Here is a 21,398-nt window from a genome sequence, read left to right as displayed (position 1 = left end):
ACGACGCACCAAAGAGGAGAGCGTCCCAGGCAAAGAGAACCGCAGAAAAATCTGGAAAACAGAAGGCAGAAGTCCACCAATCCGTCGGATCTGAGAGGGAACAAGGGAGGACGTCAGAGCTGCTACAGGTGCGGGAGTACTACACATCTAGGAAATGACAAAGTGTGCCCTGCGTTCCGAGCAAAATGTTCGTATTGTGGAATATTCGGTCACTACGAAAAAGTATGCCGCCGCAAACCTAGAGGGACAACAGTCAAGTACGTCGACCGAGAACAACAGGATGAGGCCGCTGAATCGGAGGACACAGAAGATTTGGAGGAAATCCTGTACATAGATGTCCAAGTACTGGAGATGGAAGGGTCGGGATCGGACAAACCCAGATTGGACATGCACATCGGAGGGATTCCGTTGGAGATGATTGCAGACAGTGGAGCTCCCATCTCAATAATCCAAAGAAAAGTATGGGAAGACAAGTTCGTGTCAATACACGGAGAGAAGCTACACCCCATGGATTTGCGACCCGTCACATACACCGGCCAAAAGATCCCGATGCTGGGGTACTGTTCCTTATCGTTTGAGTTCAGAGACCGCCAAGCCATGTGCAAACTATACATAGCGGAGAAAGGCCCCTCGGTGTTGAGCTGGAGAGACCAGGGCGCTTTAGGGATTCAACTCAATCCGGGAGGAATCGAGAAGATCCTGCTCATGGATATGGAGAAAAGAGACGACGTTGAGTCGTGGAAACGGGCATACCCAAGAGTGTTCAACGGCCAAATAGGGGAGCTGACTAGATACAAACACCTTATCAAGCTAAAAGAAGGAGCGACTCCGGTAGTGCACAAAGTGAGGAACATCCCATTCAGGAGCAGGGAGGCGGTGCAACAGGAGCTGGACAGACTCGAAAAGGAAGGGGTGATCAGAGCCATAGAGAGTGCAGAGTGGCTTTCTCCCTTGGTGGTGGCTCAAAAACCGAACGGCAAGGTCCGGTTGTGTGTGGACCTGAGAGAATTAAACAAAAATATACTCATCGACAAGTTTCCCCTACCACGCATAAACGAGATGTTATCCAAGACCAAGAACATCAAATGGTTTTCTACGATAGACCTGTCGTCGGCCTATCACCAAGTAAAGCTACACCCCTCGTGCACACATCTCACGTCGTTCATCACACCGTTTGGCTGTTATGAATTCGTAAGGATGCCGTTTGGCCTGGCTTCGGCGGCGGCAGTCTTCCAGAAGATGATGCACAAGTTGCTGAGAGGAGTCGACGATGTCCAGTTCTTTCAAGATGATATCTTGGTGATGGGAAAGTCCATGCACGACCACAATGAAAAACTCCATAAGGTATTCAAAATCTTACAAGACAACGGGTTGACTGCGGAATGGTCGAAGTGCAGACTGGGTGTACAGTCAGTCACGTATGTGGGCCACGAAGTAAGTGAAGAGGGGATCAAGCCCAAAACCGCAAATATGAAGGCAATCCAAGATGCACCCACCCCGAGCAAGAAGGAAGATGTTCGGTCATTCTTGGGAATGGCCGAATACTACAGCAAGTTTGTACCCCATTTTTCATCCAAGACGCACCACCTGCGACAACTGCTCAAGGAGAGGAACAGATTCCTGTGGGGCAAGGAGGAACAAGAGGAATTCGAATCACTGAAGAAAGAGATGAGTGCCACCATCCCTCTCAAAGGATTCGATCCAAGTGCGGAGTCAATCCTCACCACTGACGCCAGTGACCGAGGACTGGGGGCAGTTCTAATGCAGCGAACAGAGACTGGTGAGATACATACTGTCAGCTTCGCATCCAGGTCCTTAGCCCCCAATGAAGAGAAGTTTAGCGTGGTCGAGAAGGAGATGCTGGCAGTGGTGTGGGCCATGGAGAGATTCCGCCAGTACCTGTGGGGAGCACGATTCTTGGTAAAAACGGACCACAAGCCCTTAGTCCGAGTGTTGACCTCGAGTGGTCACGCGCACGCTACGCCCAGGATTGCGAAAATGACCCTGCGTCTGTTGGACTTTTTGTATGATGTGGAACACATCCCAGGGCCACAGAACCAGGTGGCAGACTTTCTTAGCAGAGCAGCAGCTATGGAAGACGCGAGCGGCCAAGAAGAACAGAAGTGGGAAGGTTATGTGGTCGCCACGATCCAAGAAGCGGAAAGGGTGATAAGTATGCAAGAGTGGGAGGAAGCATACAAGGAGGATGTTGATCTAGAAGCCATCAAGGGATATGTTGTCCATGGATGGCCGGAAAAGAGACACCTAAAGGAAGAACTCCGGAGGTTCTGGGAGGTAAGAGAGGAATTGTCGTTAGCAGAGAATCCCATATTCCTGTTGAGAGGGGACAAAGTGGTACCACCCCAAGGCATACTAGAACATCTAATGATCCTACTACACGAAGGGCACCAAGGCATCACAAAGACCAAGGCCCTAGCCAGACAAGCTTACTGGTGGCCGGCCATCGATGTGCAAGTCGAACGACACGTGAGACAATGCGAGTCATGCGCCAAAGCAGACAAGTCGCAAAGCCTAATTAGACCTCCTCTAGGAAAGTTCCCAGTACCTGACGGACCCTGGGAGATGCTGTCGGTGGACATATTGGGACCAGTCCTGAATAAGGAAGGAACACCGAAATATGTGGTAGCCCTCATCGACAAGTTCTCCAAGTGGCCGGAAATTGAAATAAGGGAAAACATGGACACGGAAGCAGTAGTGAACTTCCTGCAAACCACGTTCATAAGGGAGGGAATCCCGAAGGTCATCATCAGTGACAACGGGCCTCAATTCACCTCGACCAAGTGGACGGCCTTCACAGAAAGAAATGGAATAGAAGTGAAGCGCACGCCAATCTATCATCCCTCTGGAAATGGCCAAGTGGAGCGATTTAATCGCGTGATTATGGGCACCATCCAAGCTGCCATAAATGATGGTTTAGACTGGGAGAAAGAACTGGAAAAGATGATCTGGGCATACAGAATCACGCCGGGGAGCACAGGTTATAGCCCCTTTAAAGTCTTGAGAGGAAGAGAAGCCTTTACCAAGGACAACATGGCATGGAGGAAGTTGGTGGTACAGAGCAGATGGTCTCCAGCGGTAGTAAAAAGAAACTTGGAAAGAGCACAAGAAGTGTACACGACTCATTTCAACAGAAGTCACAACGTGAAGGAAGCTGAACTGGAGAAGGGAGACTGGGTAAGAGTCAAGCTGGCAGTACTCAAGAAAAAAGGCGAGAGCAAATTCTCACCACCATTACAAGTACTAGAACCCTACGCCCGTTCGGCCTTGCTCAGTGATGGGAAGGTATGGTCACAGGATAGGATGGCCAAATGCAGCAAGATCATCAAGTGGGAGAGCGAAGTGGAAGCAGGAGCAGAGGATGTCGTGGAAGACGGAGAAGAAGAAAGTAGCGGAAAGAGAAATGAGGAAGTAGAAGAAGGTGTGCAGAAGGTGGAAGAGAGCTAAGGCGAAGCGAGTGAGAGAGAAAGGAAGAGGAGTAGCGACAAAGAAGAAGAGAACGAGAAAGTGATGAGTGAAGGTGGCGAAAGAGCTGGAGAGCTATGGGGAAAGAAGGAGCAGGTTAGCAGTGAGAGAATGGAGAGAGTAAAGACCAGAGCTGGTAGAGAAGTCAAGACGCCCGAAAGATTTAAAGACTATAACATGGACTAGAAGTAAGACTTTTGTTGATTGTCATCACAGTGATTAAAGGGGGGAGATATGTGGTAATGTAGTTACGTTCTAGTGTTCCGCCAGGCGGAACAGGAAAGGGAATCAGCGGAAACGGAAGGCGGCCAGGTTGTATCATTGGCGCCGACCGTTCCAACGCTGATGGTTGTGTCCCGGCGCTCCGCAATAAAGCATTCAATTTAAACTTCACCAACTGGTCATGAAAAGTATTTTAACCTCTACACTTCCTTTACTGGCTTTAACTTGTGATAACCCACAATCCAACCTCACACTTTAAACGAAGCTACCCCTATACCAGCGCTGCGTCTTTCTCTCGCAGGAGAGCTTCTTGGCATATGCAGCCCCCAAGTTATTAAGGAAAAAAAATGGCTTTCCTATGCAAAGTCTGACCTAACCACAACTACTGTTTCTACTCGCTACCGGGTGGGGATGCGGGGGGTTCGAATTGAGAAGAGAGAAAGAGAATACACACACATACATTATTTTGTTTATATTTTATGTTATCTCCTGAACTGCATCAGAAAGGAAACCCCTGGCACTCATTTGGGGTTCCTGCAAAGTGAAGATTTATTTAAGTCATGCATCTGGGGCTCCAGCTTTAATGCAGTTGAGGTGATAAATTAAAAAATAAACCCATTTGAAGAGGGCTGTCCTCGTCTTTTGCTGGGCATCCCCCCCCCTTCCCCCCCCCCCCCTTCCCCCTCAACCGGCCTCTCTCCCCGGTGCATATCGGCACCCTGCTGAGCAAATGAAAAATCTATGTGTCCATGCATGATTAAATAGAGAAACACATACACATGTAACCTGCAGGGCACAGGTATAGAGCCGGGTAGGACTGACTCGGCCTTTCATCTTACCCAGGTTTGATGAATGAGAAATATGTGGCAATATTAGTTATATATATATAAATGTTTAATATTATGCTTTGTGTCAGGATGGCATGGCTACTTGTCATTACTGGTTGGAGTCTGTGGGAAGTGGCCGCTTTCTCCATAGCTGGAACACAGTCTCCTGGAATAACGATATAATCCCCCCTCACAATAACCTTGCTGGATGTGCTGTCCAGGAATGTGGCTTTTCCCGAAACCCCTCGGCTAACAGGCCCCTGACCTCAGCGCTGCACATGGGTGAAGTCTGTGAAACACAGCAGAGAAAATGAAGGGCTCAAAAAATACCTGAGCTTTGCCCAGACTTCTATGAATCATTACATGGATTTAACAAAAGCAAGGACCCTGCATGTGTTTCTCAACTACCTGAGCTAAAGAATCCACTGAGGAAGAAACAATGCAGCATGGTTGGTGAGGCCTGGCTCAGGCGTGATTTTGGCTAAAAATAGGTGGCCTTTCCAGCTGTGCTTCTGTTTATTTTGGGTCAGGGACTGTGCAGAACTGCTCGAGAGTGATGGATGTGAGTGGAGGGAAAGCTCTCCTGTACAACAGAATTCAATGTGTTCCTCTGGGATATTATATCACTTTATGAAAGCCATGTACTAATTATGGGCGATATATTATAATGGCGAAAAAATGATTTTAAAAACACACAGCCTTTCGAATCCTGCATGAAGAAAATATTTTTCCAAGAATATCCACTTTGGTAAATGGTTTATGTGAATACAAATTAAAATATCTAAAAAATGGTTAAAAAATACTTCCAAACTAGATATCAAATCCTGTGTCCGGCATGGAAAACTAAAAGGCCTTCAAAAGATTGTTACAATCTGTAAAAACATTAGATATTGGAAAAATTATTAAGGCAAAAATAAAAAAATACATTAGTTAGTCTTGTGTGTCTATTAAAACGTGTCCCAAAAAGAAAAAAAAATAAAGAACGAGCCTGGACCAGAGACAGGGTAAATAGTGAAAAGTTTAATAGATTGGAAGGAACAGGAAAAGAAACAGAAGGAGAAAGGAGATAAATTGGATGTCAGTAGAGAGTGAAGTAGGATTTTTGAAAAATGCATGGGAAAGTGGCACGGGGAGAAGAAATCTGGAGAAGTGGGCAGGGAATAATCAGCCTGATTCATCAAGCCGAAATCGGCTTGCAAAGGGCCAGATTCTGAGAATCTGGCCCTTTGCGAGCGCTATTTTTGCATTTGGGATTCATCATCCCAAATGCAAAAATCGGTAATAGCGATTTCGCTATTTTGCGGGGAATTACATTTAAGGAATCTCTATTTGAGATTCCTTAAATGCAATTCATCATCCATTTAAAAATTGCGAATTCGCAATTTCGGCCCGCTATTTACCGCGAGGTCAAACCTCGTGGTAAATAGTGAAAACTTAGAAAAATGCTTTTAAAAGCAATTTTCTAAGTTGCATGTTGGACACACACATGTCCTTTGGACATGTGTGTGCGCAACACCTGTTTCAATTTGCATTTAAGGGGTGCTACAGGGTGTCCTTTGGACACCCCTGGCACCCTTTAAATCGCTATCTTATTTGCGATTGCATAATTGCTAATCGCAAATAAGGAATACTCCCCATTCTTTCCTATGGGCCTTTTGGCCCATAGGAATGAATGGGGAGTTATTCCTTATTTGCGATTAGCAATTTGCTACTCTGATACAGCCTGATTCATCATTCTCCCGTTTTGCGAGCCCCTAATAGCGATTCATAACGAATCGCTATTAAGGACTTGCAAAACGGGATTCATGTAGGAATTGCAATAAATATTGCGATTCCTACATGTTCCTTATTTGCGAGTAGCAAATTGCTAATCGCAAATAAGGAATAACTCCCCTGTAGCACCCCTTAAATGCAAATTGAAACAGGTGTTGCGCACACACATGTCCAAAGGACATGTGTGTGTCCAACATGCAACTTAGAAAATTGCTTTTAAAAGCATTTTTCTAAGTTTTCACTATTTACCACGAGGTTTGACCTCGCGGTAAATAGCGGGCCGAAATTGCGAATTCGCAATTTTTAAATGGATGATGAATTGCATTTAAGGAATCTCAAATAGAGATTCCTTAAATGTAATTCCCCGCAAAATAGCGAAATCGCTATTACCGATTTTTGCATTTGGGATGATGAATCCCAAATGCAAAAATAGCGCTCGCAAAGGGCCAGATTCTCAGAATCTGGCCCTTTGCAAGCTGATTTCGGCTTGATGAATCAGGCTGTATGTTCCCTATGACCCCGGTTAGTAATCTCTTTAGGACATCAAATGCAGCGCCAGGACACCTTCGTGGGTATTAGTTTGCGCTATAGAAATATCGATAACATTAACATTAACAAAGGAGTTATCTAACAGGTGTTCAGAGTGGATGAATCAAAAGACAATAGAGGGTGACTGGAGAAATGAAATCCAAACGTTTCTGCATGGAAAGAGGAAAGACTTGACAAAAGCCAATATTCAAACAAGCATAGGCAAAGTCAATAGGTCTGGCATTAGCTGCAAGGCTTTCAGTTTTACGCAAGTTTACATGTAGGTTTGAACCGGGAAAGTAAAAAATGTTCAGTCTGAGTTACTTTTAACATCATATAACTAAATGATGGTGACAGCACGCAAAAATACATACTTTGATTATTAGCAAGAATAAATGCTATGAATTAGAAAGTGGTGTGAGGGGATGAGGAAGAAACTAAATCGAGAGGATAACTGAGGACCAGTGGTTTGAACACGTCCATCCTCACCTCTTCTGCTTAAAGGGTCAGGAGGAGGGAGAGGAGGCAGGTAGGTGCAACTATTTCATGAGTTTCAGATGGTTTTTAGAGAAGAAGATGTGAGATTCCCTACGACTGACTTAAGTTACTGTAGATCCTTGGAACATGGCCTGAGTGGGATTTTTTACAGTGACCTTTTAATTTAAAATAAAAAAACATTTAAAACTATTTTTAGATAGCAATGCACAGCCACCAATCCTGAGGAATGAAAAGAAGCATTGCTATTATAAGCGCTTCATGGCGGTTACATCTGTAACAATGCGCTACAAACTTCCACACGTTTGTAACAATATTCATTGTGTCAGCCATGAATGGATGAAAGGTTGTTTGGTGATGTAATTTCACCTCAATCCTAAGGGTTGTGGCGGTAACATCTTAAACCACACCCACTTGACCAATGATGACATCTCAGAACCTTTGACCCGCTTCCCATCCACCTCGATGATAGGCCATTGTACGTTAGATTGTTTTAAACAATCTTTACTGAATATTTAACAGTGAAGCATATCTCTTAAACAGTTTTAAATTATAAACAGCCAGTTACTAAAAAAACAGCAGAAGCTAAAAGCATACTAACTTTAAAAAAAATCGTTTCCCTGTTTCATCAAAATTTAATAAAAACAGGGACTTGTCTGGCAAAGAATTTCCAAATGGCTTTATCCTAAGCCTTCTTGCAAAAAACAGAGGACGCAACAAACTGTAAGCACAATTTAGAAACAACCTGTTACAGAACTGGGCAAAGAAACACTCAAACCGAAAGAGGAAACAGCTGTCCTTACCCCAATTAAAATAATTTAAAACAAATTACAAAGAGCAGCATTTATATTGGGCAAATTCGGGAGCCTGAAAACATTGTCTCTATCCCTCAAGCAAGCGAGGCTTCCTCCCTGACCATGGCGACACCTTTAACCCCTTCGGCGCTCATGCGTAACGTGCCCTACGCTGATGACGAGGTGGGCTCGTCATGTAACGCGGGGTTTTTTAAATTGCAGCGCGCAGCGGGAATACCGCTAGCGCGCATGCGGTTAATGCTCCAGGGGCCTCTGGCCACACTGTGAGACTCCACCCCCTGATGCAGTCCTCACCACATGGAGAACCCCCTGTGCTCCTTGCAGGTGCAGCACCGCACCAGAGTCGGCTGCTGCTCATGCAGCCGCCGCTGAGACCATCAGGAGAACCACTGCACTAACCCAGCCCCCCAGACACCCTGTGCCAGGTTGGGCAGCGATCTTACCTCTGCCTACACGGGCACAGAGCATCTATGACTATCCATTTAACACTACCCCTCCCAGAGTATGGCTTTTGATATATGTGTGTATATATATATATATATATATCCAACACAAATCCAGTTTATGTAAATAAATCCACACTGGTGCCGCGGTCTCTGTTCTTTAAACGCTTTTATTAATTGTGCAATGGGTGCCCAACACGTTTCGCTGTTTCAGTCACAGCTTGTTCACGGGTAAAGTTTCACCGATACAGTGTTACATTTAAAGTGATAGAGACTAGTTCCGCCTTCATTCAATAGAAACAGTGAAAAGACTCCATTGCTATTACATACGTCTTGTGCAGTGTAAGTCCGTAAGTTTTAAATAAACACATAATTGTAATAAACATTAAATGTTGAAAATGCAAATACGGCCAAAAACGGCAACACTACCTTCCATGGAAATACTGTTCTGCCCAAGTGGGTTTAAACATTTTCAAGGAACAGATATGTTTTTTAACTGATTGTTTTTAATTCCCTAAGAGAGAGTTCCTCTGGTACTAAATTAGAAATTATATGTTGTTTCCATTGCAGAAAGAATTGTTTGACAGAGTTGAAGATCCGGAAGATAAAATATATTTATGCTCACTTGAGCATGACTTTATTTTCAATGCATTATAATGTTGGAAGCTGATAGCAAGTTGTGGCACTAGTTTACAGTATGACATAAGTTTTTGTCCGTCTGATTATAAATGTTTAAACCCACTTGGGCAGAACAGTATTTCCATGGAAGGTAGTTTTGCCGTTTTTGGCATAATGAACGAGGTTAAGCCACGCCCACTGTTGCATTTTCAACATTAAATCAACTTTAAATGTAACACTGTATCGGTGAAACTTTACCCGTGAACAAGCTGTGACTGAAACAGCGAAACGGGAGTGGCGTCCCTGCCGGAACTTTGTGTTGAATATATATTATATAGCACGCGCTGACCGGGGTAGACCAAAAAACATACAAATAAAAAAAAAATATATATATAGAGCAGTTGAGGCAAATCACGCGCACATTATATCTCCCGCCCCAGTGGGCGTGTGCGCAGGTGTATCCTGGTACTTGTGGTTTGCCCAAGTCAATGCACGCCCCAGTGGGCTCCGCTCTCCCTTCCAAATTTTACATTTCAAAACCCCAGTGGGCATGCTAGGAGCAGTCTGTGTTGTATGCCGTGTCCATAAAACACCTCCGATCGGCTTACCGTTCTCACAGCGTCCTTAATTATCGACGTTGCAGACCCGCTCTCTCCAGCAGTGGGTCGATAATTAAGGACGCTGTGAGAACGGTAAGCCGATCGGAGGAGTTGTATGCACACGGCATGCAACACAGACTGCTCCTAGCATGCCCACTGGGGTTTTGAAATGTAAAATTTGGAAGGGAGAGCAGAGCCCACTGGGGCGTGCATTGACTTGGGCAAACCACAAGTACCAGGATACACCTGCGCACACGCCCACTGGGGCGGGAGATATAATGTGCGCGTTATTTGCCTCAACTGCTCTCTCTTCTTGCCAGTGATCAAGGGCGATGGTACGCCCGAAACGCGTTTGGCTTCAACATTAGTGCTTTGAAGACGCTGGTTGCAATGCTGTTGTGCTTCCCTGAATAAAAGGACTTAAACTTACCGGGTGTGGCAATCTCTTTTGGAGGCAACTCGTGTTCGTATGTTTAGCGGCTGGCCTGGCCGCGAGAGAGCCCCACTGCTGGAGAGAGCGGGTCTGCAACGTCGATAATTAAGGACACTGTGAGAACGGTAAGCCGATCGGAGGAGTTGTATGGACACGGCATGCAACACAGACTGCTCCTAGCATGCCCACTGGGGTTTTGAAATGTAAAATTTGGAAGGGAGAGCGGAGCCCACTGGGGCGTGCATTGACTTGGGCAAACCACAAGTACCAGGATACACCTGCGCACACGGCCACTGGGGCGGGAGATATAATGTGCGCGTGATTTGCCTCAACTGCTCTCTCTTCTTGCCAGTGATCAAGGGCGATGGTACGCCCGAAACGCGTTTGGCTTCAACATTAGTGCTTTGAAGACGCTGGTTGCAATGCTGTTGTGCTTCCCTGAATAAAAGGACTTAAACTTACCGGGTGTGGCAATCTCTTTTGGAGGCAACTCGTGTTCGTATATATGTATATATATATATATATATATATATATGTATATATATATATGTATATATATATATATATATATATATATATATATATATATATATATATATATATATTTTATGTTTTTTGGTCTACCCCGGTCAGCGCGTGCGCTGCTCTACGAAGCATGCTGTATTCGAGTATGGATTTGAAACTCTGCCACTCTCCGCCCATGTTTTTCATTGGCTTCTATCATTATCCTTTGTGAATGCTGGCTTATGATGCATTAGAAGGCTTGTTATTCCCTCATTAGTACCACTTTGTCGTCATTTGTAACCTCCCATAAGGACTGGCCCTTGTACTTCGGTTGATACATGGTATGCCTTATTTAGTCTGTAAGCACTATTTTCTTTAATTAATTTCTCCTACTACAGGCACGGGATGCTTTCCTGCAACATTCAGCGCTCCAGGCACCTTTCACTTTCCAAGCAGCCCGGGACAACGGCCGTCGTTTCTTTGAAATGAAATAGGTCTCGCATTTATAAGAGTTTAAGCTATTGGCATTGTAAATGGGAATGCCTTTTATTTATGTTAATTATCAAAACATATAAATAAAAGGCATTGTCATTTACAATGCCAATAGCTTAAACTCTCGCAAATGCGAGACCTATTGCATTGCAAATACTTGTTTAAGAAATTGGGCCGAATAGTACATTTTATAACACAATAGTCCTAAAAAATTAGCGAAAAACCTATAGATTTGCAGACCGTACAAATAAATGCCTTATGTTATGTTAAAATTTGTTTTATATAGCGTTCAGCTACTCCGAGGAGTGTCCGGCGCTAAAAAAAAACCAAAGCGGTGTGGAGCGGGAGAGCCAGGCCGAAAAGAAACTACTGAACAAACAGCCATGATTTGAGATTCTTCCTAAATGCCAAAAGGTTGACATTAGTCAGAGACCGAGGCAGAGCATTCCACAACTGTGGTGCCAAACGTTGGAAAGAGCGGCCGCCACACCGGGCCCGCCTGATAGCTGGAACAGCGGCCAAGGCCAGAGAAGCTGACCTGAGTGCCCTAGATGGCTGGTAGAACCCTATCCGTTTGCTGATGTACTGGGCACCAGTGTCATGAAGTGCCTTGAAAGCCAAAGTGAGCGCTTTGAAGGTAATGCGCTTTCTGATTGGCAGCCAGTGCAGGGATTTTAAGAGGTCACTGGCACTCGATCACCTCTGGAGGCCAAATATTGCACGCGCTGCAGAATTTTGGACAATTTGAAGACGCGTTAGGAGGAAGTCCGGGAGGCCAAGGTAAAGCACGTTGGCGTAGTCCAACCGGGAGCCTATCAGTGCCTGTACAGTAATTCTTCTGTGGTCCAGAGACAGAAGGGGCTGGAATTTCCTGAGCATTTTCAGGAGGCCAAAGCATTTACCCACTAGGCCAAGCACCTGTGGTTTCAGGGAAAGATCAGTGTCTACCTGCACTCCCAAATTCTTGGCTACCGTTGAGGCTACGGAGGGGGGAAACATGTCCACCGGCCACCAAGACTTCCAATTCGGGTCCGGAGGACACCCAAAGGAAAGCACCTCCGACTTGTCGGAATTGCACTTAAGGCTGTTCTGTTGGAACCATTGGAATACAGCCTCAAGACAACCACGGATGCTCTCCCCATCAAAGCCCGAGTTTCTGTCACAAGCGAAGAGGAGCTGGGTGACGTCAGCGTATGACACGATCCGGGCTGCAAAGGACTCTGCCAGTGCTGCCAGAGGGGCCATATAGATGTTAAAAAGAGTCGGGCTCAAAATTGAGCCCTTGGGAACTCCTACCTCCAATGACGGCACTGTGGCTGAGAAAGGTGGGGCCCAGACCGTTTGTTGGCGGTCAGCTAAAAAAGACTCAAACCAACTATACACCGTCCCCCTAAGACCAATCTCCTGGAGTCTTAAAAGGAGACGGCCGTGGGGGACGGTGTCAAAAGCTACTGACAGATCTAACATGACCAGCATTGCCATGCCCCCAGAGTCCAAGATTTCTTTGATGTACTCCGTGACTTCCAGCACCGCCGTCTCAGTACTCATATTGGACCGGAAGCCCGACTGTGACTGGTGCAGGAGGTTATTAGCCTCTAGGAAATTTGAAAGAGTCCGGTGAGCGTGTTTCTCCGCAATCTTTGCGAAAGCCGGCAAAAGGGAGATAGGCCTATAGTTGACATGGGCCGTGGGGTCCAGATTGGGCTTCTTCAGGAGTGGCACGATAAGGGCCTGTTTCCAGGCCTGGGGGACCACCCCTGTACTAAGAGATAGGTTAAGCACCGGGTTAACTAAGGGGTTGATTACTTGTGCGACTTTGGCGCAGAATTTCGCCGGACAATCATCCAAAGGGGAACTAGAATTTAGTTGCGTGAGGAGACCCAAAGAGGCTTGTGGGGAGAGGGGAGGGAAACATGAGAGAGTCGGGTTCTCCTCAATTGGAATCGGTGGGGGCAGCGCCGCATCCTGAGCAGCCGCCGCACCCAGTGATGAGAAGGTGGCCTAAATGGTTTTTATTTTGCTTGCGAAAAAGTCCGCTAGCTCAGAAACCCAGCTTTCCATTGAGAGCTCTTCGGCATACACAGAGAAGGAGAGGTAAATTCCTTAACTATCAGGAAAATTTATTTACAAGAGTTAGTCGCTTCCTCGATTCTTCTTGCGAAATAGGATTTTTTTCCAAGATGATATCGCGATGGTATTCCTTGATGGATTCCCTATATTCCTCCTTAGAAGCCAGATCGTAGTGTCGACACCACGCTCTTTCAACTTTTTTGCACTGCCGCCGCTTCTCCGCCAAGGCAGGAGAAAACCAAGGGGCAGATGCCCGAGACGAGTTCTTATGGTCCGCATGGACCGGGGCAAGTTCGTCTAACCGTTGAGCAAGCCATGTCTGCAGATGTTTCAGATCAGTCTAACGTGAACCTGACCGCTGGCAGGGATTAGTAAATAGAGCTTGTGCCAGCATGTCAGGAGAGACCAGGTGGAAAGCTCTGGAGTTCTGCCCCTGACGAAACAACCCACTCCGAGGTGCCTATCAACGTGGGTGATTTGAAAATTCCCTAAGAAGTGGTCAGACCACAGAACAGGTAAGGGAGGGGAGGTGTCTAATGGAACAGTAGAGAACACTTGGTCAAACATATGGCCCTTAATGTGGGTAGGGGCAGCCAGACACGAAGAGAGTCCAAGCGACGTGGTAGTATCACTGAGTTTAATAGTGTCTGCCTCCTCCTCCCTATCCATATGGATATTAAAATCATCTAAAAGCAGACAATGCTGTGTTCTAACGCATAGAGCGGAGACCACTGAGTGGAGCTCTTCATGGAAACGACCTATGGGACCTGGAGGTCGGTAGACCAAAAGCCCCAAGCAAGATTGATAAGGGGACAGTGTCAGCGAAAAACCCATGGTTTCGCACCCCTGAATGTCGTCGGTGGGAATGATAGAGCACGCAAAGCACTTATCCACTACCAACGCAACACCCCCGCCTCTGCCTTTGGTTCTGTCCTTCCTCAAGATCACATAGTCAGAAGGGAGAGCCGAGGCTATGTCAGGGCCCGAACATTCCCCTAGCCACGTCTCAGTCAGGAAAAGACAGGTGGGCTTGGTGTCAGACAGCAGGTTGTAGAGGTCTAGAGCATGCTTTCCTAGAGACCTAGTATTTAGGAGTAAGCAAGTACTCTTGTTGGGAATGGATTTAGGAGTAGAAATGAAGCCCTTACTTGGTAGCCATCCACGGTTAGGACAACGCCCTTTGACCCTACGATATTTGGGAAATACAATACAACAATCTTTCCCCTTGTCCCTTAGCGCAAAGAGTTCATCCCGGGTGTATAATAACATTTTACCCCGGACAAGATCGCCCCACCCGACCTCGTCTGCTCCCGTCCGCCTCCGGGACGCAGATGGGCTTTCCTTTGGCGCTCCTTAGGCGCGTCCGCTGCGCATGTGTGGCATTGGACGTGGCTCATCATTTTTCAGAATGTACAAACCATCTCTCTAGCTTCTACCTTACACTTTACATGACTTTCCCTCCCACCCTTCCCCGTCTTAAAACTGAAAATGTCCTTGCGAGATACAGGATGTCAAAATAAAAAGTCACACGGATCTCACAATCTGCGCCTTTATCCTGTAAAGTTGCCCAAAGGTGACATAGACTTTACAGCCCAAAACAGAGCAATATCTCTGTAGCCCACAGGTATTCCAGGCGCAGACTGCAGACACCGGACAGGTTCGGACAGCAGGCATAGGTTACACTAATTTTACAGTGTCCGCCGTGCATCGATAATCATTCAATAAACACATATCATTATAGATCATAAAATGCCTCCAGAAGAGTCATGAAGGAATCACCAAGACAGAGAGTGCATGTTCCCTGGCACAGTGATGCAAAGAAAAGTAGACCCTAACATTAATAAAAAGAAAGTATACCATAACAAGCACTTTTCCTTCTAATGTCAGAATATATTAGTAATCACACATCAGCTCTGAATATCCTTATATAAATTCATTTTTTGTTGATAAACACTAACTGCCCATTTTCTGGGTAAAAAAACACTTATTTTGGGCTCTAAAGACAACCTGGCCCAATAAACACCTTTTCACCAAATAAAACATGTGATTCTCTGAAAAGACATTATCTCCCACAAGCCCCCCCCCCCACACACACACACACTATTTAATTTTGACTAAGACAATTGACCAATTCCCCTAAACATCGGATTGTTGTTTTCTGAAAACAAAATCATTTTTCCTCAAATAGAAGCTTTTGTATATGAATTTTCTCCACATCATATACCATGGACGGGTTCTATAGGTCAATAATGACGGCATCATCATATGTTATCAGATGCCAGGGGTGGCCTTCTTCACGCAAGGCATGGCACAGTAAACAAAAGAGCGGCACTGTGTGGTAGTGACAGCTACTACATGCCAAGGATGGTCATCATCTGCGTAGCAATGGCATTTTTTTCAGGAATTACAATAAAAGGTACTCCTGGGGGGCGGGGGGACTGCTTTAGAAATATAAGTATCCTTCTCGCACACACCCAGGCGTACGCACACACAAGCATTGTGGCACAGACTCTCCAAACCCGCAGGTTGTTGCCCCTTATGCCAGTGTTGCCTTTTGGGCAAAGTGCCTTGGCACACTGTCATGATGGAAATCACCTGCCTAGAATATATAGGGTGAAAGGGGGAGGGGCAAGGGGGAGGGAATAAAAGCAGCTGTGTGGATGGAGTGATCTCCCAAAAAATGCTGGTGCCAGAGGCTGCTTTGTACAGTTCGGCCCTAGTAGCAAACCGAGTGAGAGAACATATTCCCACTTAGTGGCTAGCCTCAGACAGGAGGACGGGCCACAGAGTATCATGAGCGTGGGGTCCAGCAGAGAACGGATCACAAGAACTAGGAGGTGCTGGAAACACGGGGTTGTGAATGTATCACTTTAACATTACACATATTTACAATATCAGGCAGAGCGGTGTGTAGTGGTAGTGATGTGCCCAGGTTCACAAGGTGCATTTGGTCAAGGGCCGAAGCCAGGATTCGAAACTATATCTTCACCTTCCAAACATTTCCACACTACACCACATCTCTTCTACAAAATGTCTGTCTTATCCTGAAAAATATGTACCTTAAACAGTATAATGTTCCTTGCCAATCCATTCTGCTTTTTGTCTAGGGAAACACTTCCGAAATGTCGGCAGTTACAGCAATGGACAGTGTGTGTATCATTCCTCCCCCCCTTCAGAGTTTGGTTCACTTCCAAAGTATTGTTTGTGATCGCTGTGGACCAGTGTCTAAGGAATTTCTGCATTTATGTTCATATTAAAAGACAAAATCTAAATGACGTCCGAATTTGATATATAGTAGTAATAAATGTACTGTATCAGTTGATTAAATGCAATATACGTCATGTATAACTTATGGATCTACAGGGGGTCGAAGATATATCATTAGATCGCCTCTTAGTAAACCTGCAAGCCAAAGATGAAAATTACAGCAAAGCATCCCAGACTTCTATCCTTGGAGATTGATCCAGCGAGCTGGGTAGTAATAACACCTATTGTTCAGGAGCCTGGAAAATATCCAGTTTGCAGCATGTTTGTGCTTTTTAACCAATGATCGCGCAGATACCATGGCGGTCAGTTGTGTTTCTAATACAGACACTGAATTACTGTTTCACTGCAGGGCAGCCCATTGTGAAGATACCAAATGCGAATCATTTCAGCAGGAGAGACGGCACAATCAAGCAAATATTCCAAAACAAAATATCAGCAGGTGGAAGCCATCTTCCTAAAAACTTTAGCTCTTCTGAAGGACTACCTCTCCAATTCTAACTTGAGACATTTTCTACTGCCTTCTTCGCCGCAGTGCCTGGAAGCTGCACCTTATAGCACCTTATAACATCTGTCCAAGTTATTCAATAAATGCTAGCTTTCTATGGAAAATATAAAGGATGTCAGTTTGGAAAATCATGTAGCAGTTACTGCACTGTATGAGTATTGGCAAATCAGTTGCGAAAAAACATAGCATTTATTGCAGTTCCTACATAACCATCACAGTTAAAAAAGTTGCACGGTTTTGTTGGCAGAGAAGGGAAGTATTTGGGACGGACAGTATCGCCCGTGCCCACATGTGTGATCCGTGGAACACTACAGCAAATTTGGATATTAACATATTCTGCCCAGTACAACACTCCCACAGAAACCCGAAAGCGTGGGGGAAAAAACTAGCGTAGCAGATAGAAGAAAAGTGGTTTCTGAGCACAAAGAAGAATTTTGCTGACATTCTTTTATTAGGCCATACCATAGTTTTGTTAGCTAGCTTTCAGACCATATAGGTCCCTTGTTGAGACAGTTCCATTGGGGACAGTTCAGCATTAGGATTTCTGGATCTCCCAGGGACCTTTTAAAAAGGGCAGTGCAAATTGGAAATTTGCTCATAGCCCCAAGGTAGGACTTTTTGCACCCTCACTAGAAAAATGCCGCTGCATTCCGATTGATTGCTTAAGAAGAATTCCTCGGTCTTTCTTTGCACTTGCCACCAGAGAGATTCCAGCCTCCTCTTTCCAGCCCCCTGGGCTATGAAAACAGAGGCGGTGAGAGAAGTGAGCACACTCAAAAAGTAAACAGCCTTTTGTGCTTCGATGCAATGTGATCTGTGCACAGAGGCCGCGCGGTCGCACACCCGGGCAGGGCAGCCTCCCTGGCGCTCACTTCCGGATTCTGAGCGTGTGCCCTCCGGGGCTGCATGCGCCAGGCTGCCCAGGTGCTGCCAACCTGCCAATGCGAAGGGGTCCGATGCCAGCCTCCTGCCCCAACTGCATGCCTCTTCCAGCAGCCTGTCCCTGGTTGAGACCGGCCTGCCCCGCTGCGGGGCGCTGGAGACACACCCACCGGTCCCTGCAGTTTGGACTTCCCAGATGTTGACAAGTAATCTGCGAGTTTGTCCAGGGGTCAGGAGGCGCTCTCTGCTTACAGTAACACGAATAACGTTCACAAACAGCAGAAAAAAACACAACCCATCCGTTTAAAAGAAGGGAGCACGCACGTACCTGGAAAGGGGTGTCCGCCTGCCCCCGCCGGTGCGCTCCGTGCCCCTGCCTTCCTTCCACGCGCTCCCGGTCGCTCCTTCTCCCTTGGTATGTGCAATGCTGGCAGGTGAAGACACTGCACACTGCCGCCGCCTCTCCCTCCTCCTCCACCGAGGAGGCGAAGGGGAGGGCGGGCCGCTGCGTTAACCCCACCCTCGGCGTGCGCCGCACACTTCCTCAAAATGAACACTCACACTTACCACAGCCGCTGAGGTGCAGGCAGGAGGCGCACACAGGAAGCCGTGCCCGCTGCCTCCGGGCACAAATAAAGCCGAGCACTAGAGCGGCAGCGTGTGCGCGAGCCGTGCCCCTTCTGGTCACAAGTTGCCCCTCAGTGCGCACGGGCGCCGCCCGCCAGGAGTGCAGGTGCTGTGTGTGCGCACCGCGTGCAGTGCCCGTGCGTACAGGTGCTGTGTGTGCGCACCGCGTGCAGTGCCTCGGCTGACGCACGCAGCGCGCGCAGGGATGCTTTATAAACACCCAGTGCGCCCACATGCCTGGATTCACTTTCCTTGATTTTCTCTTGTAAGGGTGCGGTTGCCAGCCTGCTGCTATGGTGAAATATGATCGACATTAATAAATAAAAAATACCTATGGAGCCGCGTGCTAGTCCTTTGGTTTCATCATAGGCTTCTTGAGCTCTATTCCCGGGTTTTCCTGTTTTATCCTTGACTAATGCCTTTATTTGAGAGTGAGTGATTTTTTTGTATGTACTCTTGTACGTTGCATACGCGGTTGTGTTATGTAAAGGTGCCATAACAAGCTACCCCCATATAGTGAGCTAAGCAGACCTACCGTGCATTATTTATGCAGGGTGGGATGATGCCTATGCCCCCTACCTAAAGTGGATGCGCTCCACGAGGACCTGCAACCCCCCTGGTGTGGAAGCTGCAATCAATTCCTGCGCTCTATTTCCACTATTACTGCTGCTGGCCCCGAGGATGCAAGGTTCCTCACCCCCTTCCAGGAAAGGACGTGGAAAGGTGCAGCACTGCAGCCACGCCCTTCCATAGGTAACCCACTGTGTGCTCACACCACAAATTATGCGAGGCATACAGTTCCACTGGTTGTAACCCTCCCAAATGTGTCTACCTGGAAGACTTCTTCCTGGACAAGGCCTCTGTGCATGGACTTGAGTGGAAGACACCTGGGGTCAGAGAGAACAGGGTGGAAAACTGTCCCAACACCTGGCGACAGTCACGCTGCTGCTCTGGGGTCAGGGTAGGGGAGAGGTTCACACCTTCCATTGACACATCATGCTCCTTGGTAGACAGGAGATCTGAGAGAGGCTCACCACATCACCTTTCGCCAAGAGCATGCTTACTTCAGACCTCTCAAAGTGAGATTTGAGGCGGTTCACATGTAGGACCCTCAAACGGTTCCTGGGGATTTGCAAGTTCACCAGGTAGGTAACATCTCTCCTGCGCTCCACCACTTCAAAAGGCCAATTCCACTGAAGAGCACAAGACTCTATTGGGGCCATGGCTTACACTTTCTGGCCGGTTGAAACTCTACCAGGGTGGTATTCTAGTCATACCAGCGTTTCATCTATTCATGGCTGGCTTCTAGGTTCGCCTGAGTGAGGCTCCTGGAGCCCGAGTGAGCCTCCTGGAGCAGTCTGGTTTCTAAAGTCCAGCATGTAGCTAAATACTTCCTGTGGAGCTTTCCTGGGAGGTGTCTCCCAGCCTTCTTTCACCAGACTGAAAGTGCCTCTCACAGGGTGCCCATACAGTAACTCAAAGGGACTGAATCCTAATGACTTATGTGTTATCTCCCTGTAAGCAAAGGGGAGGCATGGTAAGAGTACTTCTCACTTACGCCTCATAGGTTCAGTCAGACCCTTGATCATACAGTTCAGGGTTTAGTTGAATCTTTCTTCTAAACCATTACCTTGGGGGTGGTAAGGCATGGTGAACCAGTAGGATACACCACACACATCCCACAGGGATGTCATATACCTGGATATGAAATTGGTATCTCAGTCAGATACCACGTCTCTGGGAAACCCCACATGGGAAAAGATCCCCATTAACGCGAGACCCACCACGGGTGCAGTCGTTGTCTTGAGAGGGATAGCCTCAAGTGAAGGGTGGCATGGTCCGCTAAGACCAGGATGTACCTGTTGCCCATGGCTGTCTTGGGGATCCTGAGGCCCCACAATGTCCATCCTCACCGTCTCGAAAGGGATGCCTACAGACGGAGAAGCCTTACACTTCCTCCCACTCTTACCACTCGCCTGTCAAGTTTGGCAAGACCTGCAATGCGCATCACACTGCCTTCACATTTGGGGCCATAAGAAGTAGGTGCCAATCCTGTCAAAGGTTTTGTCTTACCCCAAATGTCCTGCTAAAGGCACATCGTAAGCCAGACCCAGTAGGAAGGTCCTGTAGCGCTGGGGTTCCACCAGCACACGGACTGACCCAGGCTCAGCAATCTTAGGATCGCTGTACAGTAGACCATTCTCCCAGTAGATCCAGAATCCAGACTGATCACCAACTGCCTGGTTTGCAGCCTGCTGCTGCAAATCCTCCAGAGGAGGGCACTCTCTCTGCTCCCTGCAGAACTCTTCCCTGGTGGGACCCCCTTCTTGCTGCCAATGGCTGAGCTCAGACAAGTCCCACAGTTCAGCCACTCGTTCCCCTGTAGGTTCCAAGGCATCACCCTGAAAGTCAGCCTCCTCCGGGACTGTGGGAACTTCAGGAGCAGATTTCCCAAGCCCCTTGCCCCTTCTATTGGCAGGCACCTGGCCACTGTTTCAGGCCCCATGGCCTTCTGATTATCCTTGATGGCTACAATGGGCCTAGTGGTTATGCATGCCCACTCTGGCAATCCAAGCATCTCCAAGTGGGACCTGAGCTCCACATACTTTCACAACGCCTGCTCCAGGTTGTTACCTAGCAGACAATCTATAGGCATGGTAGGGCTCACAACCACCCTCGAGGGACCTGAGACCCCCACTCGAAGGGAAACTTCGTGCCATTACATTGGTGCTCTGAGTTGTCTACAGAAACTACGTGTGGAATGCCCCGGGGACTACTTGCACCTCAGATACCAGGTGACACTGGACTGAGGTCA

The 21,398-nt window shown here is 47.1% G+C and overlaps 1 protein-coding gene across 4 annotated transcripts in view; it reads right to left on the bottom strand.

Annotated features, from left to right (window-relative positions):
• PTK2B (protein tyrosine kinase 2 beta) overlaps positions 1-18,449 on the bottom strand; it is a 500,318-nt gene extending 481,869 nt beyond the window's left edge. For 2 of the 4 annotated variants that reach the window (XM_078649937.1, XM_078649941.1), the window contains exon 1: positions 18,285-18,440. The gene's annotated coding sequence lies outside the window, so the exon portion shown is untranslated. Of the gene's footprint in view, positions 1-18,284 lie in introns of all 4 variants that reach the window. The other 2 variants (XM_078649940.1, XM_078649942.1) reach the window with 2 other exon arrangements.
• Between the last annotated feature and the right edge of the window lie 2,949 nt (positions 18,450-21,398).

This window comes from Lissotriton helveticus, chromosome 6 (assembly GCF_964261635.1).
Source record: "Lissotriton helveticus chromosome 6, aLisHel1.1, whole genome shotgun sequence".
NCBI classification, from domain to species: domain Eukaryota; kingdom Metazoa; phylum Chordata; class Amphibia; order Caudata; family Salamandridae; genus Lissotriton; species Lissotriton helveticus.
The sequence above is the reverse complement of the archived record's forward strand: the minus strand, read 5'-3'. Positions and strand labels throughout refer to the sequence as shown.